Source organism: Pimephales promelas, chromosome 3, assembly GCF_988280905.1.
Source record: "Pimephales promelas chromosome 3, fPimPro1.hap1.1, whole genome shotgun sequence".
Taxonomy (NCBI): domain Eukaryota; kingdom Metazoa; phylum Chordata; class Actinopteri; order Cypriniformes; family Leuciscidae; genus Pimephales; species Pimephales promelas.
This window is the reverse complement of record NC_142771.1, coordinates 32,282,915-32,302,710: the sequence shown is the minus strand read 5'-3', so window position 1 is coordinate 32,302,710 and position 19,796 is coordinate 32,282,915. Positions and strand designations below refer to the sequence as shown.

General features: G+C 38.4%; 1 protein-coding gene across 1 annotated transcript in view; it reads left to right on the top strand.

Moving 5' to 3' along the window:
* hs3st4 (heparan sulfate (glucosamine) 3-O-sulfotransferase 4) overlaps positions 1-19,796 on the top strand; it is a 136,997-nt gene that overhangs the window by 60,256 nt on the left and 56,945 nt on the right. The window lies entirely within an intron of this gene.

The window sequence follows — 19,796 nt, the reverse complement described above, 5'->3', positions numbered from 1 at the left end:
TGTTGCTAATGACCGGCACAACCTCACACCTACCTGACCCATACAGCGCTCATTCCTGTGACATGTGGATCCAGCATGCATCATCATCATCATCATCATCATCATCATCATCCCACTGTGAGTTAGTTGTTTTGAAACAAGCTCCTCAGCTGATACAATAAAGCCAAGATAGCTGCTGGATAAGAGTGATTTTAGCACAACGTGAACCCGAGTGGCTAAAAACGCAGACTTGGTTAAAAATCACTTGATGGCTTTGTAAAATGTTAAATAAACTTATAATAGCCTACATTCATAAGGTTTGGGTTGTTATGTGTTTGAAAGATGTCTATTATGCTCACCTAGGTGAGCTATAGTTATAAAATTGTATATGGTATAAATACAATGGAAATATAAAATAACTGTATTTTTTAAAATGTAATTTATTCCTGTGACGCAAAGCTGGATTTTCAGCATCATTACTTCCGTGTCACATGATTTTCTTCTGAAATTAGTCCAGTAGGCTGATTTGATGCTTAGGAAACATTGATTGTCATCAACATCATGTTGAAACATTTTTTTGTTGTTGTTGTTTTTGTGGAAACCATGATATTCACTGCTCGGCCAAAAAAGTCACTGTTGGCAACTGTTCTTCTAACCCTGATGGAGTGTACAGTTTTTAATTTCTTAAACAACCTTGTAGGAAGACACATCATGGTCAAATTCCAGGATGACGATGCCAAGATTAATTCAACTTAAGAAACACATGTGATGTTGTCAATGCAAGAGTCCAGCACTCTGTAAAGTCTCCTCCAGCACATGCCAAAGACTTTAAGGTCTGGACTCAGAGGTGACAATTCATGTGTGAAAATGATTCTTCATGCTCCTCCCAAACCATTCTTTCACAATCTCAGCCTGATGAATCATTATCATCTTGGAATATGGCCATGATCTGTCTTCCAACATGGTTGTTTAAGAAATGAAAAGCTATACACTCTTCGCTAGATACTGTTAGATGAACCAGATATTGTTAGAAGAATTGTTGCCAAACATAAAACATGAAACATTAATAATAACTTCAATAGTATTTATTTATTTTAATTTTTTTGTCTGGACAGTGTATTTTTTTAAATTTATTTGAAAGTTCAAAAGAACAGCATTTATTTTAAATAGACTTTTTGTATGTAATAAATGTAATACATATTTAATAATTACATTTATTAACAAAAAAAATCACTTTTAGTTTAATTTAAGGTATAATGTATATTGCCAAGTGTTTATCACAGATACCCTTTAAACTTAATAGACAGTAAATATTTTCCTAACAAAGTAAATATTCTTGTCTTTACAATATCGCACTGAACATTTTTCTTAAGCAGCATAAATGGGGATTTATCCTGTACAATAATCTCTATAGTCTCTATAGATTGCGTCTCAATCAGCTCCCTAGGTGGTGACTCAGTATAACGCATACACAAATCTGTCTCATTACACATTGGGACATTGGTGATTATATTTCCGGTGACATGGCGTCACAACATCATACTGAGATTTATGAACAACAGCAGAGCTGATATCTTTCGGACATTATTTTTTTTACAATTATTTAAAGTACGTCATGATAAATTCTATAAATTTTAGCTAGATTATATTCATTTTGTTTATGCTGAAATATAAATAATGGTTTGGATTAAAAAACAACAACAACATCCGTTGTCAATATGTTTGCTCACTTGATTATTAAGGGAAGATAGTGAGCTTTATGCTCCTTGGTTTTCATGGTGCATTGTGGGACTTCTTTGGGAGTGAACGTTGCAGTGCACTGGAATGATTTTACATTTGAGGCAGCCCTTAAAATAACTAACACCCTGATCAGTGCCCTGACTACTGAATTAAGGAGCTGATTGAGACTCACCCCCGGTCTAACTGTTGTCTTTTTACAGTTTTAAAGGGTTATTTCACCCAAAAATGAAAATTCTGTCAGTATTTACTCACCCTCATGTTGTTCCAACCCCGTAAGACCTTCGTTCATCTTCGGAACACAAATTAAGATATTGAAGATATTAAGATCGCTCCTGTATACTAGTCCATAGGCTTCTTGAGGGAATGACTCTTGCTGGCATCGAAAAGTCATTAAAGACATCGTTAAAATAGTCCAAGTGACTACAGGGGCTCAATCTTAAGTTTATCAAACGACGAGAACACTTTTTGTGTGCAAAAAAACAACAAAAATAACGACTTTATTTTAACTATTCGTTTATTTCTCCCTCTGCGCGAGTCAGGTTACTAGTTTAATAGCGTAAGCTTCTGTTATTGTACGTCACGCGCATCACACACATGACTAGCGTCGGCCAATAGTGAGCCTACGTGTGACGTAGCTCTACGCAATCACACTACGTTAACTGACTACAGGCCCATGGAGAAGGAAGTAAATATTTGAAATAAAGTCGTTATTTTTGTTTGTTTTTGCGCACAAAAAGTGTTCTCGTCATTTGATAAAGTTAAGATTGAGCCCCTGTAGTCACTTGGATTATTTTAACGATGTCTTTAATGACTTTTCGGGGACAGCAAGAGCCAGTACCTCAAGAAGCCTATGGACTAGTATGCAGGAGCGATCTTAATATCTTAAATATCTTAATTTGTGTTCCGAAGATGAACGAAGGTCTAACGGGGTTGGAACAACATGAGGGTGAGTAAATACTGACAGAATTTTCATTTTTGGGTGAACTAACCCTTTAAGCAATCCATCTACTTGCTGCATTCATATAGAATGTGCGGCCACAGGTGTGCGTTCATTTCCATTATACAACAGCTTAGAAAACAGCCCATCATATCAAAAGTTCAAACTCGAACAATTTATTTATTTATGTATTTTTTTAAATCACAGGGACATTTTCAAACGAACTGCACCGGCACGCCAACCAAAACCCGCTAAATTCTGCCAAACCAATCACCATTAACTCTCTCTATAGAGACTTGGAATGTCATCACTAATGCGCCACTGTTGTGCGGGTGTGATAATAGTGAATTAATGTGGCGCTCGCTGCGACTGCGGTAATCAGTGTTTGTGAGTATGTAGAAAGCAGTTATTAGCTTGAGTAAACAGTGAGCAAGCTGTCCTGATCCCCACTGTGCTCGTAGTGCCACCACTGCCGCGAGGAGGGCTGATGGCAGCCTATTCACAAGCTCATCTCAAACCCTTTCCACCCGATAACAGCGTGTCTGCGCCAGTCCTTTCCCCTCCATTCCGTTTCATCCACAACATTTGGTTACAGATGTGTCACCCGACACTGCCGTTTTCTCCGTCTTAATAGATGACTGGCTTAGAATATCCTGTCAGTTTTTCACCAAACCGCAAAAGGTCAGTGTTATCCAATCTCCGATTGTGCCCGTCTCCATTTACCATAATCATTCTGAATATGAGAAATATAAAAGCTGTCTGGCCAGAGACACAAGACAGTTCTTTATTCAGCACGCAAGGTGAAGATTTTCTTTCCGTGTTCGGTCAGATTAATAAAAGCACATTTTCGAGTGCCCGGGAATACTAATTAGCTGCTGTTTATTTTACCTTTCTTCAGACAATCAATAATCAGAAGAAAAAGTGTTGGAAGGCTCAAATCGCTCTGATAACCGTTCAAAATGAAATTGGATGGAGTTCATTAAAGATTCCCGAGGCGTTGTGCGTAGTATTCAATATTGGATACTTTTTATTTCATCTCTTTATGTTTTGTTCTGAGTTCCTGTGTGGAATCCAGACAAGTCACGAGTTCAAAGACAATTAATTAAGTCTCTAACAATAGGGCATTTCATATGTTTCCTCATAGCATCACAAGAAGATTTGCTGAATTTGATTCACTCCTTTCTGTAGACATTTTCAGGCGTTTTCTCTCGTTTCCACCGCAGCTCGTGCCCAGTGTCTTTATGTGCTAATCAAGAAAAATCCTTATACTCGCCCATTTGCCAACATCCAGGCTTAAATCCCATGACTACAGTGGCACAGGCTGTAATTTCAGAGGTGGTGGATGCCAGAGACTGCTGAAAGGGAACTTGGGCTGTTTGCAATGCAGCTTTATGATTATTTTTTTCATTTTTTATTGTTTTTCATAATCACTAAGGATTGTTTTTGCTGACAGAGAATGACCTGTTAACAATTAGATTGGCTTAGTCTAATCACAGCAAAATAATTACTGTTATGATTAGAAAAGATGGTGTCTGAAACATAGTTCAGCCTTGTTTTGAAGATAAAAGCTCATGAGATACAGCATTGATGTTAATTGTGACATCAAACTGTTTGGAGCTCACATTTTCTCTTAGTTCGATGTTCAAACTCTTTCCAGTGTTAATTAAGATCAGTGACAGGTGGCAAATCACATCACATGTTTTAGGTAACACATATTAATAGGAGACTGGGGCAACCTGTTATGCTTCAGTGGATATTTCTCAGGTTTATATTCGAAAGTCAATTGCAAATGATTCATCCATGCATGTTTAATTTTCTTAGCTTCTTTCCCCCCTCAAAATGGTGGGGATAGTTTAGACTTCTCTCTGGCGAACTAGACTTGTCCGATCACTTAGGCTATGTTAGGACTGCAGGCAAGTCCGATTTTTTTCTTAAATCAGATCTTATCCCAGCTAACAAAAACACGTCCCCAGAACGTCCCCTTAACGTCCACTGCGAACGTCCCCTGAACGTCTTCGTGTAGGGTTCTTTAAACGTTCTTAGGACGTCGCAGGGGACGTTCGCGGGACGTTCCCCAGCGAACGTTATGAACCGGACCAGATCCGGACCTAATTAGACGTTCGCAACGTCCGGAGGACGTCCCCTGTTTGCTGGGATGCTGCGTTCACGTGCTATGGAAAATAGGATATTTTCCACTTGTGAACTGGTATTTACCAGTGTGTTGCGTTCAAGTGCTTTTGTTGTCGTAATGTTGTAAAAAGATGGAGATCCAGACCTGTTATTTAGCTAAAACTATTTTAGATTGCTTAAAGGATTAGTTCACTTTTGAAAAAACTTTTGCTGATAATTTACTCACACCCATGTCATCCAAGATGTCCATGTCTTTCTTTCCTCAGTCGAAAAGAAATTAAGGTTTTTGATGAAAACATTCCAGGATTTTTCTCCATATAATGGACTTCAATGGGAACCAGACGGCCCAAGGTCCAAACGACAGTTAATAACAGTTTCAGATGCAGCTTCAAATGTCTTTAAACGATATCAGACGATGAATAAGGGTCTTATCATGCGAAACGATCGGTTATTTCAAAACTTATTCCAAAAATTTTACTTTTTTAAGGACAAATGCTAGCCTTGCTCTATTCTGTGAGGCGCGTTTGTAACGTCACGTAATACGTAATTACGTTCAAAAGGTCACGGGCGACGTAGCCGGAAGTACAGAATCAAAATCGTCCGACATCGTTGTTTTACCTTTTAATTCCTTTTTTGTAAACGCCGTTTGAGTTAGTTTGCACGTTCAACCTATGCGTTCAACTTGTAAACACTGACTCCGTACTTCTGGCTGCGAATTTTTTACCATTCACGACTCTCAAGGTGCTCTCCGCCATTTTGAAATGGTCAAAGATTATCTCATCTCAGCAACTCGTCCATCAAAATATTCTACGAGTTGCCCAGTAGTAAATACTACATGAGGGGTGTTCATGTGCATTTTCCATGTCGGCTTTTGGTATTTACCATAATTACCATAGCACATGAACGCAGCATTAGTCACACTTAAGTTTAGGGTCTAATTCTCTTTATTAACTATGACGTTCGCCTCAATAAGCTCCCAATTGATGCTTATTATAATTTGGTAAGGTATGTGTCACATTCATCATCTGCACCAGTCTGTCTTTGTCTCTGCACTACATTTCCCAGCATCCCTCATGTATACACACCTCCCGTCATAATCGTTGTCACCTGTGTCTTGTTTATCATCATCTGTTTCACCTGTCTTCACCTCATTATTGTTCATCAGTCTCTTCAGTTCAGTTTGTCTTTGTCGGTCGTTGCTAATGTTAATGTTACGGTGTATTTGTGGATCTTCTGCCTATCTACCGGTCTGTACCAGTTTCTTTAATTTTGTATTAGTAAATGTTTTAATTGGAACTTCTGCTTTTGATACCTCTTTCAACCTGCACTACACTGTGATAGTATGGTCATGCAGAATAAGGGATTACTAATGTGCTTTATATTCTATAGAGGGAATGCATTGACGTCACTTTCCCACCGGAACAACCCCCCTCAGCCTGCCTGAGTGGCAAAAGATCTGCTGTGTGATTGGATTTAATAGGGGAAACTGCGGAAATGCGACTAAAACGAACAATTTTATCAATTTAAATTAAATGTTGTACTCAATATAGTGTTCCTTACAACTTACTAAAGATCCAGTGATAAATGGATATTGACATGCAGCCAGGAATCGTGTTGCCTGACATTTATGTTTGCCTGATTTCGACACCGGGAAAATAAAAGCAATATAGACCTAAACATAAAGCAAATTTGCCTGTGAACGCTTTATATAAATACAATATAGGTAGGTCTAAAACTGGGTGATCACTTATATCAGTGTTATATATAGCCTACATATCATCATATCATCCAGCCCTAAAACTTTACAGTTTTTTTTTTTTTCTTTTTGGTCATTGTTTATTAAAAAACACACCCAATAATGCAGAATATGTGATGATAAATATTTAATTAAAGAGTTGTTAATATATACATAACAATACAAAATATATGGGTATGGTTTTACAGCTAAATTCAGCATATTAACACAAAATGATAACTGCAAATCCACCTTTCACTGAGTCCAGTTGTTTCTGTAAATTGCAGCGATCCATTTGCTCCTCTTTCTATATCAGTCTGCAAAAATATACCTCCGATTTGTTGTCAAATCTAGTTGGACAGTCAATCGCAAAGCTCTTTCCCACTTTATATGTGTTGTTTTTTTTTGTTTTTTTTGCGGCACTAACGCTGAAAACAAATACAGCCGCTCAGTCTTTTTGCCACTCACTGTGAGTAACTGCAGGCACTCCGGCTGACGGAGTTTTATTAATATGCATGTTAATAAGCAACTATAATAGTGAGAATTATGAATAGTGAGACTATTAATTTAAAGTGATCATATGATTTATGTGTCCAGACATAACCAGCCTGTCTGCATGGGTTGCTTTAGCTATACGTAGCATATACACATATTTCCCCAACTGAGCAAGCCAAAGGCAACAGTGGCAAGGAACCAATCAAGTGTCCTAAAACTCCATCAGGTGACCCAATGGAGAAAAAACTTGGGAGAACACAAGCTCATTTGGGGGCCAGTTACAGTAACTGTAAGGTAAAAATGAATGTCTCTACACTCTAAAAAATGCTGGGTTGTTTTAACCCAACTTTGGGTCAAATATGGACTAACCCAGCCGTTGGGTTAAATTTTTACATTACATTTTTAACCCAACATTTCGGGTTTGTCCATATTTGACCCAAAATTGGGTTAAAACAACCCAGCATTTTTTAGAGTGTAAACAGACTTTAAATCGAACCCGTGATAAACGCTGATGGCATTCACATGCGCATTAAGAATCGATTCTATTATGTGCGTTTGAATATATGTGTGCAGGTTTTTAATTTCCTCATGCCTGAACAAACTACTTGTCTTGTCTATACAATTAGATATCAATGTAAAATAATATGTAAATAAATGTTAAAAAAAAAAAAAAAATGTGGTTTGAATTAGATTTCCAGGCTTTCAAAATCCCATCTAGACATGATCTGGATATATATAAAAATAAATAAATTGGCTGGCAGTCTGAACATAGCCTTTAGTTTTGAGGGTAAAATTCAGATCAAATGTAAAAAAAAAGAAAGAAAAAAAAACACAACTTTGACCCCTCACCTTAAACCCTGAGAGATGTCCCTGTGACAACTAGCCCTGGCTTCTCCTACACCAATAAAATGTAACAATGGGATGATATGAATTTCAAATTCTATCTCCTGCTATTCTCCTTTTCCTTGCATTTTTGTTCCATTTTACCTTGCTATCTGTTGATGCTTTTTGCATGTTGAATTGCACACCATGCAAATAACATTAATTTGGCTTGACTGGTATTTTGCATACACTGAATATGTATAATGAATGTTAATACAGTTAAAATCCTGTCAGAAGATGTTACCAATTACGGTAATTATATGCACATGGCGCTCATTAAATAATGAAGCATAAGGCATAACTGAAGCACAAATGAGAAGCACTCTCAATACCTTTAAATGTGGCCCATAAAAATGTCTTTTTATGTGAGATTCTGTAATTTTCATAATTACGTTGCAGCACTTTCAGCAAGCCTGCGTGTGTAAATATTGTCTCTAGCTCTCTCAATCTCTTTATCTCATGTGACACGTGGAAAGAGCAGATGTTTGTGATTGATTGAACTGTTGAACGATAGTCTAGAGTCAAATACCGGCAGCCCGAGATTTAAGCGTTTAATAAAGTGTATTCTGTCACCTCGTCAGTCATTCAGGTCTCAGATTGGCGCTAGATACACAATGAATGCGTTAGCACTGACACGGGAAGCATGCGCCATATTTATAGCTTGATTTATTCCTAAAGATATCAGTGCTTGTGACATGGACATTTCAAATTCTAAATTTGTCACACAGAACCAATCTCCCTCGAAATCAGCTCGCACGAGGTGGAGAGATTCTCACTAGCGCCTCCATTATTCACAGAGTGCCCAAAGACCATTCTTATAAGGCTCGGCACAAGTGCATCACCTGTCAAGCTACATTGATTTAGCCAGTGACTCAGCTGAAATATAAAGACATTGGTAGGTTTAAGCACAACTGGCCGCTTCGTAGTGCTCCTACTAACTCCTCCAGCGCTCTAAATGTGGCAAAGCCATTTGCTCAGCTTATAAAATGCTTGGCTGACTCTATCCTCCTCCCTTTTACTTTACGAACATATTGGAATCCACAGTGCGTGTAAACCGTTAAATGCAGGGAACTTGGAGCATGTCTGAGCATGTCAGGATCCAGAAGGGCAAACTTAATTTTATTGCGGGAAAGCTTTTTTTTTTCCCCTCCCTTACAATGTACAGTATGTGTTTCCACAACAGTCTATGTTTCTATTATAGCTGTCAAAGATTTATGGTATGTTACCTTGAGCTGACTCGACTCCTTTATTTTATCCATGACAGCTTGCAGTCAGGGCACTAAAATTGATTTGTGCTCTTACAAGAACAGGTATTGAATCGGCCCAGCCGGAAATGTTTAATATAACGCTTGATGACATCTGAGAAAATTAAGGATGTGGTCAGTAATTTGTAAGTAAACTAACGGCAGCTCCATTAATCCTTAAACAATAGTGCATTTATAGTAAAAGCATATTCCATCTGTGACAACAACTTATTTGAAGAATTAATCATCCCGTTATTGCTGTCAAGCGTTTGGATTTTACATGTATTTGAACCCTGAGACTGAGTCTCATGAGTCATGAAACTGTTTTATGCCGGCTGTAACAGATGTTGTCAATAGTCATGAGAGATAATAAGAGTTTGTGATGGTTATAATAGTGCTGTCATACGGCTGACCTTTGATCAATGTTATGTGAGATGTCAAAACAGCCTGACATCACATCAATCAAACCCATAGTTATGTAGGCTCTGTAAATGTCCATGCTTGGTCCATTTGCACAGTTATATTCAGTGAATGTGCAAAAGCAACATGTATTTGCATTAAAGTGAAATATATTGTTAGTATGATTTACTGTTTCTTACTATTTTTCCATTTGTTACTTATAATAGACGTACCGTAGTGATTCAGGATAAGACAAAAACAGGGTTTGGAAGATGGATTCATGATGTTTTAGCTCATAAAAATGTGAGCTACTTTTTCAACAAAAATAGTTACATAGTTCACATTTAAAAGTTTGATTGATATTTGGGTACATTTGCTTGAGAATGATGTTGTTGGATTTTTGGGAAGGAAAAGGGAAAATCCACTCAAATCTGAAAATACTCCCAGTAAAACAAGTTTTCTGAATTAAATCCCACTGAAGTTTTGTCTTCAGAGGTTTAAAACATGCTATAAGGAATGATAATATTAAAAGTGTGGATGTTGAAATCTCAGTAGATAGTCAAAAAGTTAAGTCAATGTTAAAAAAAGTCACATTTAATTTTACCTGGTATTTAAAAGTACAGAAGTAAACTTTTGAAATTGAATGATGAAATAAAGATCAAGGTCAATTAAAATTGTATATTTTGCTACAAAAGTGTAGCCTATTTTTTAATCACTGTTTGTTTTTTGTTAAATTAGCTTCAAGTATGTTTTTTTTTTATTACGATCTAGTTTTAATATTACTCAAGTACAAATTCCCTGAAAGAATACTTACTGTAAGTTGCATTACCTATTAAAGGAGTAGTTCACTAAAAAAAAATAATGCTGATAATTTACTCACCCCCATGTCATCCAAGATGTCCATGTCTTTCTTTCTTCAGTCGAAAAGAAATTAAGGTTCCTGATGAAAACATTCTTGCATTTTTCTCCATATAATTTTCCAAACGGTTCAAGGTCCAAAAGACAGTTTCAGTGCAAACTGCAAACTGTTCAAAGGGCTTTAAACGATTCCAAACGATTAATAAGGGTCTTATCAACCAAAACAATCACTCATTAAAAAAAAAAAAAAAAAAAGAAAAAGTTTAGGTTTTTAAGCTCAAATGGTCACCCTGCTCTGTTCTGTGATTCACGTTCATGACTCTCCTGTTCGAACTCGTTCATCAAAATGAACAAATCTTTTTCCGGGTCGTTTGGTTCATTCAACGAATGAAACGACGTCATATACATCACCATGCCAAAAACCCAGAGAGTTGTCATAACAGAATTGTTATAGTCATCTTTATAGTTATTGTTCTTAGTGGGAACTGGCCTTTACCATTTTAGTTGATGATAATGCACAGCATGAAAAAAACAAACAAAAACAAAGTATTAAACAATTTTAAAAAAGTATTTATTCCAACGTCAACGTATTTGACACAATAATCAAAAATACAATGGGAAAATTGTCCTTTTCTTCAAATAATAGCATGCGAGTATGCTATTTTCTGTCAATGAGAAAAAAACAAAAAAAAACCCCTTTGTTCGATTAATATTTTTGTTGGTGGTGGTGTATCTACGACTGCTCTCGCTGTTGCTCCTGTCAATGTCAGATTATTTACAGTGTGCCGGGGGAAGCCCTGCCTCACTCTGGTAAAGTATGTCTTTCAAGTCTTTCCTCTGCACCACTGTGCTCTAAATCAAATGAGCTCTGTTTTCTTTCGTCTGCACATCTCCTGAGAGACATTTCGTTTCAAGGTTCAGAGAAATCCACAGTTTAGTCAGGGTTTGAGGGCATTGTTTACTGCCTTCACAGCAGTCCTCAGAAATACTTCTGATAACTTATGGAACAATAGGCTTGTTTGTTGTTGTTGTTTAGTTTGTTGCTTTTTCTTGCTGCGGCTGTGCTTTACTTAGCCACATCTTGTCTTTTTTTCAAGTATGGCTCCTTGTCACTTTTTTTTTGTTCTCGGTCAGGTTGTCTGCTTAAGGTGTTGTCTTTGATACTGATCTTTGAGGGCCAGCGATAACCTTTCAACATGCTTCTCCATGTCCGCTTGTGTGCTTGATGAAAAGCGGAGAGCGGCCGTGGAGTGGAGAGGGATGAAAGTGTTCCTCATGCCCTTCCAGTGACATTATCTCAAGTGAGACACAATGAGAGTGGACGAGTGTGGGGTGTGCAATGCACATCTCTGAAAAACTGCAGATAACATTGATCAAGGAGACAACATGGACCCTGCAAGTGAGTTATTCATCATTAGCACTCAACTATAGTGATGCCTTTTGGTAGTACAGACAGAATACAGCTATAATAGCTGCAGACACCTTTTGTGGCATGTCAAAATCCCTTCGGTTCTGTTTTTAAATGTTTTTTTTTTTTAAATATAAATATGAAGTATTTAAATAAAAAAACAAATAAAAAAAACATATGAATAGTAAATATTAATAAATATAAACGTTTAAAATGTAAAAAAAAAAAAAAAAAGATATATATGTATGAAAAGTTTTACTTGAAAGGTGCTTTGGCTACCATTCTTCAAATAAATGCCTGTTCAGGAAGTCTCAGTGACAGAAACAGTGACAAGTTTAAGTTTCAAGGGAGTAAAGCCTTTTTTATGCCATTTTTTTTTTTAAGAAATATTAATTTAAAGGGGTCGTATAATGCCATTTTCATACAAGTTCATTTGATTCTTTAGGGTCTAAATGAATTAAAAATCCTCATTAGTATTATAAGAAAACTAATTTTACCTGGTCAAAAACAGCTCTGTTTTCAGCACGCCGTTTCATATGCCTTTAAATAATAATGAGCTTCGCTCACTCCGCCCCTCTGTTCTGCAGACGTTCTGCAGCAGCTTTTTAGCAAAACCAGCTTCATACTGATCCTCGTTTATAAAGCAGTCTGATAAGAAAAGATTCGCGAATCGCGCAAAAATGAAAGCATTGACATTGCCCGTGGGGAATATTCCCTTCGAAAACAAAACTCAGCCATTGTGTCTTCAGCGGTTTCAATTTAGGAACATCAAAATGACTGCTGTGTTCGTTATTACACCCAAGAACCACAAACGGCTAACGTGGTTTATCAAAGTTAGTGGTATTACCTCCTGCATATTCTATTTGTAAGTGACATGAGCGCACATAGCGCGTGTTTTCTCCAAATCCTGCTTACCTGGTTGTTCCTAAAAAATAAAATGTGCCCAGATGTAGGCTTTTAAAGTAATTGGAGCATTTTTAATTACTCACACTCGGCTCCCTCTGCCGTTGAATGCTGCCGCGACAAAACGCACATGCGACAAATTACGTCAGAAAAGTGTCAGTACATTATAATAATTTCTGGTCTATTACTGAACCGATACCAAATCATCCACTTCTGCATCGCGATGCATCGTAGAAACGATTAATTTTTATACCCCTAATGGACGCCCTGACATAGTGTTGCGCATCATAAATAAATGCGCATTGACAGCTGCTTTGTCTTCAGAAGCTATATGTTTGTTGAGCATTTGTCTACTTCAATCCTGTGGGTAAAAAAACTCAGGAGTTATATGTGTAAACATGTCAGTGTTGATATATAGAAAATGTGTGACGACATGATGCAGCATCGAAATTCCACTTCTAAGGGAAACGTCTTGGGTTACTTGACTTTTACCGTGTTCCCTGAAAAAGCGGGAACGAGATACTGCCTTGCTCAGCACTGTGGGATCAACTTTGTGTGTGACTGGCTGTGAAGCATGTGTGCAAACACAGCAATGAATTCGGCCTTGAACCCCTGACTGTGACGTCATTCGTCAGAGGCTACAAATAGATATGCAACAGGAGCACCTTCAGCGCAGCTTCTTGTTCCCGCTTTTTCAGGGAACAGGGTTACAGTCAAGTAACCCGAGACTTTCCCTTTCTAAAGCTTCTCTATTTGCTGTGCTGTTCTAACATAGTCTCATCCCAAGATGTCATATAATTGACGTCTTGGGACGTCTTTAGACCATACGTCAACATCCGCCGTTTTAGGGTACCCTTTAACGTCAGTTACATGACGATCCTGGGCCGTCATACAACTGACGCTTTACCTTTAATGTCAGTTAGGTGACGGGGTAGGTTTAGGGGTAGGTTTAGGTCTGGGGTAGGGTTAGGATCCGATAACGTCATCTAACTGACGTAAAAGGGTACCCTAAAACGTCGGATTTTGACGTATGGTCAAAAGACGTCCCAAAACGTCAGTTATATGACATCTTGGGATGAGACTGCACTGGCTGTTCAGCGCTATGGGAATGATAAATACCTATGCCACCGCACTGGAGATGTCTGGACCCCTCACAGTTATGTTGTGTGTGTGCTCAGAAGCATGTGAAAGGTCTTGGACCTGAACTTGCGATGTTGACTTAAGCCTGGTTCAGATTACACGATTTTAGCCAGATTTTGGCACGATCCATTTGACGTAGGGTGTCGTGGGGATTCTTGAACGACAATGGGCGTCAGAACGCAAGACCTACGTTGCGTCTGCGATGTTTCACGGCATCACAACAAAAATATTAGCATGTTTGATTTTTTTTTTAACGGTCGTCCACGACGGTTCAGTCACATGTATGAGGTTGACCAATAAGAGCACATGCTTTTCCGGACACAACTTTCAAAAATTGCAAAACGAAAGAGAGACGTTGATGCTAATGTTAAAACTAAAAGTAAAAATATATAAGAAAATAATATTTTACCGCAAGTTCTCAAGCAATCCAGGAACGTGTCCATTGTTGTGTTTTCTCTCTTTTTCTTTCTTTCGTTTTTTCTGAACACAGGACACCCAATACAACCCTCACCGCTTCATCCATTGTTTGTTTACGTTCGTTTCCAGAAGCCACTCGCTGCTAGTTTCGCCTTCTCGATGACATCGCAAGCCGTTAAAGACGGCATGCGATGACTGGTCAGGAAGCAACGTGTAGTCTGACATGTGTCTTGTCCACGGTACGACAAGATTTTAGGAGTCAAAATCGTGTAATCTGACAGTGAATATTGTAACAGTCAAACAAAATCGTGTAATCGGAACCAGGCATTAAGGAGGTGTAAGTGTGAAGTTGCATGCGCATCCAATCAATAGAATCTTATGAATGTATGTGGAGAGGACCAGCCTGCCGCATCACATACTTGCTGCAAGGGGGGACACCTTCCCAAAGCTTGTGAGGAAGTGATCCCCCTTGGTGAATGAGACCTAACCCCTAGAGGCGAAGCATGGCCGCACTCCCCAGTGTTTCCCTGTTCCTAGAGGCACATCAACACTACACATTTTCCAACTCTTCTTAATATATGGGTCAGACAAGGTAGACATCCAAAATGTGCACTGTTGGTGTGCCTCCAGGAGCAGGGTTGGGAAACACAGAGAAATCGCATCTCCCACCCAGTGTGACATTGTTTGCTCGGTGGAGGCCGCCCTTCTGTTTTGACCCCCATAACAAATGAAGAGTCGCTCTGATTTACGCCATGGTCGACTAGTGCGGTGGACATGGGTCTGAAGAGCATGGACTGGACACAGTCTGTGAAGTTTTTCTAAGACCCCATCTTTTTTTGGGAACCAGAGTGGGTTGATGTGTTTTTACGTGACCAAGCGGCAACATTCTAATCTGAAAAATGAGGCCTATACCCGGAAGTGCGAAAAACTGCAATAGATCTAAAATCCGCTAGAGGGAGGTCCCAAATGTCCATAGACCCCATGTTAAAATGTCGGTTTTCACAGCATAAATTCCTGCTTTTACAGGTTGGTCCCATGGACTTTTATTGTATTTTTCGATATGTTCTGAGTGCCTGACAACTGTGAGGGGGGTGAATTCTTTTTTTTAAAACCCGTTAGTTTGGATCATATTTAGATATAAAATGAATGACAAATAAGGGTGGTTAACTTTGATTGACAGCTGATAACGGGCTGCGCAGAGGGGAATTTGACGTCTCGGCCATGATCTGACACAACATACCACCTCTGTATCCTTGCTAACATTTGTATTTTCCAAGATGGCGCCGCCCATAAACAGCCTCAAAACATACCGTCTATATGTATGTGACCCGTCCCGAGGGGTCCGCCCCCACAAATAAACAGCAAAATGAAAGAAAAAAAAAAACAATGAAATGATTGTGCTTAAATAATTTGTAATAACTTAAATAAGAAAATATAAATGAAGCTGTTTCACGGTTGGTTCTCAGATTTTGAACCATGCTATATAAATGACAGTGTGTGTGCGCGCGTGTGTGACAAATATGGTTTCCTTTGACAAACCCTTAAAACATTCACCTTGGTTTCCCATGTTTCCGTTCCATTACATCTGTTCCTGGGAAGACATTCGCTTTGTGTAGGAGCTCCCATCTTAGTTCCTTTTCACCCGGGGTGTATTGCTTATATTATGGAATACAATGTATTCATAAAGGCACAGCTGAATTCATTCACGGATGTGTTCAGTTATGTCAGCATGCCCCATGTGTAGATGGTCCATGTCCTTTAACAGCTGGAACAGCTTAATGAATAAGTAAAAAGCTCCATGCATGGTTTACCTTTTCTCGGCACAGAAATTTAAGTGAAAGTGCTGGGAGAGGTCTAGTGTAAATTCAGTCTTGTCTCTGAGAGATATGTTTGCTTTGAGACACTCCTAAAGTCATTCCAGTAATGGCTTGTTAAGATCCTAGCACACTTTGTCCAGCAGATTTGCTTTTCCCTACAGGGATTAGTTATGAATTCATATGGCTGTTATGAAAAGGGCTAGCTCTCTGAAACTATCATTGACTGTGATGGAAAGTTCTTGCGTTGTCAATTGATAAAGAATTTGAATCAAATGTATCACGTGATGTGGCTATTAATTACACACTAAATTAAAATTGTTCAAGTATGTCTAGAGGCTTCACAGTTTAGGTGGTGTGGAAATAACTAATTAAAGAATTAATGCACAGGTCTGGGGGCATTGTAAATTACTATTTTTATCACATTTCTGTTGTCATTATTATTTTACACATTCAAATGGAAGCAAAGAAAAGAAAGCAAAGAAAAAAACATCATGAAGCCACGAGAATACTGTGTGGCTTGCAGTTTCCGCAAATAATTATGGTGCGATGTAGAGGAAACCCTTGACATCTGTAAGATTTCATTATCAGCTTTTCTGAGATGAAAATGGAATTACTCTTCACCTCTAAAACTGTTCACCTGAGTCTGTAATTTGATGAGTTTCGCTATAGTTGCTTTTCCAGGCAGCGGCTCTGTTAATGTGAAGGGGAGTTTGTGCTCCGTCAAAACTTCATCAGTACAAGGTGAGCAATACAATATGGTAAGACAGATTGTGCAGACACCTCTCACCAGGCCTCGTCACATCTCGTTTACGGCACAGCGGTGGTGCTTCAGTCGGGAGGACAAAGTGTTGCCGTGGGTGTTCAGGTTACATTCAGTGCTGAGGTTCAGAAATGGGCGTGTGAAACGACAGCTTCAAAATTAACTAGTACTGTAAAATGATGTCCACACACATGAGATGGATACTGCAGTCAAATCAGTGGCCCCGTAAAACATGTTTATGCCTCTATGGCTTCAGATCAGGGGCGGAGTGGGACCAAAAAATCTACCGGGAAATTTCGTAGACCACCGGCCCTCATCGCCAGCACGATTTTAATAGCCGATAGCATTTACAGTTTTACTGATTTAAAAGGAACTTTGTTGTACTAGTATGCTAGAGTAAAGTTCATAAATGGTCGTTCTTTCCCATAGTAATTTCTAAAACTATGCTGGGAGGACTCTGTGCCTCTAGGGGGGTTCGGGGGCATGCTCCCCCGCAAGGAAATTTTGGACATTTTAAGGTTATAATGCATCAATCTCTGAGAGATCGAAATTAAGAGCTTCAACCCATGAACTGCTCGTTGAACAAAGAAAAAACGTTAATTTGTACCAGGACAATAAAGAGGGCTCAAACATCTTTTTAGTTATGAGAGTCTCAGTCTGCATTATATTATTAATGGTGTTTTAGGATGCCAAACAATTATTATAATAATGTAATAATGATTTATAATTATTCCTATGACGTACTGTAAAATCCATTTATAGCCTATAAATGTGTAAATGAAAATTAGTATTTAAAACGTACATTTTAACCTACATTACACTATAATATAGGAAAATTCAAATACTTTTGTCCTAATTTCTTCACTTGCAAGAAATAAACCCTTGAGCTTTTATTTAGGAGAAAACACCAGCAGCCTGACCATGATGATCGCGTGAGCAAAGTAATCACGCAGCACAAACTGGATGCTATTCTAATGTCAGTTATTATAATGGCGCAACGCCCTATATATTCATGGTTTCAATTTTAGTTCGTTGGCAAAATATAACGCTAGAGACCTTAATGTTAGGTTTTACATTTTACATCTTTACATATCTGTGTTGGGAAAAGGGAGAAAAGAGAGTTCAGCAAGGCGGATTCGAACTCGCGTTCAGCGCATCAAAAAGCTGCTTTCAAGTACTTCACGCCCTACGACCTACGCCACTGAGGCTGTTTCGAGACGGGTGTCGTTTTGCTGTAAAGACAGGCACTTAGTGCAAATATATGCTCCGTTATAGAAAATGTAAAAAAAAAAAATGTTTTCTTCCCTTAGCTTGGGCCATGGCGAACTTCCAATAAATATATTTTATCAGACCGGGCCGGCCCTCGCGGCCTCGAAACACTACCGGCCCACCGGGAAAACTCCCGACTCTCCCAATTGCCACTCCGCTACTGCTTCAGATTAATCTAATGTCAGATTAATGTCACACAATTTTTAACTTGACACGGCGCCTTAAACACGGCATTAATGGCGGGACGCTTAAAACCACCAGAGGCATCTGTATGAATGTGTGTGCCTGTAGCGGCAGTCCTTTAAGCAGGATTTGTTTAAAGGGGTCATGAACTGGCTTTTTAAATTGTATTATATTGTTGTCTGAGGTCAACTTATGACGTTCGCTTGGTTTTTGCATTCAAAAACATCAAAATGAATAAGTAATAGGGTGTTTTGTACCCTAGTTTTGAGCCTAGCTGGAAAACACTCGGTTTTTATGGGTGTCTCGCATTGAAGACTTGGAAGTAAACGCCCACTGCTGTGAATGGATAACAGTTTTGCATATTATAATGAGTTTCAACTCACTTTTCGATGCACTTGGGGGAAATTGTTTTGAAAACTTCCAATGTTGTAAAATGGCAACCGGAATGATTCGCCCATACATGTTCGACCTAGAGTCCGTGTGTTGCACCATTCCTGTCAAATCCAATATAGACGGCACAGCACCGTTCTTTACTCTTAATCGGTCTACAAATCCAGTCTTTTTTTTTTTTTTTGTAGCCGTTTTTTTTTGTAGCCGGCCGTTTTGATGTAGGCGTTGATCTTCTTCTGTGGGGGTGGTGTTTTATCCTCTTTGACGTCTTAGTTCCCCACTTTGAAAAATGAGTCGTTTGCTGAGCCTGGTGTCAATAAAAGCTTTTATTGGACTAACAAGGACATTTTCAGTTCTTACAGGATATTCTTATAATATGATGACCTCTAAGATGTCAAAACCTCAAGGAAAATGTGATTTCTCAGTTCATCACCCCTTTAAAAACACACCTTTTTACGAGAGTATTTTACCACACAACTGTCTAATAGCTAAATTACAGCAAGCTGCATAGTAACAGACAGACAGACAGACAGACAGACAGACAGACAGACAGATAGACAGATAGACAGATAGATAGATAGATAGATAGATAGATAGATAGATAGATAGATAGATAGATAGATAGATAGATAGATAGATAGATAGATAGATAGATAGATAGATAGATAGATAGATCGATAGATAGATCGATAGATAGATCGATAGATAGCAGTGTTGTAGTACTCGAGACTCGGACTCGTCTCGGACTCGGAATTGACTCGTACTTGAAAAAAATTTTATTTTTTATTCCCGAGTCCACTCGAGTTCAATTCAAAATATTTTTCATGATTATTAATGTATGTTAATAAAATATTTTTTTAAATTGATTGACACGCCCAGTGATTGGTGATTTTCTAGTGCACAACTGCGCATGACAAATTGTAATAAAATTACTTTTAACACCACCTACTATGTGGCCTTTTTACCCTAAACTGATCATATTTTTTAAACTCTAAGTAAATTCAGTAAAATAAAAAAAGGATTTCTCTAAGTAAATAAAAGTAAATTAGGTAATCAACCCTCACTGGTCTCGGTCTCGACTCGGACTCGACCATCTCTGGTCTTGGACTC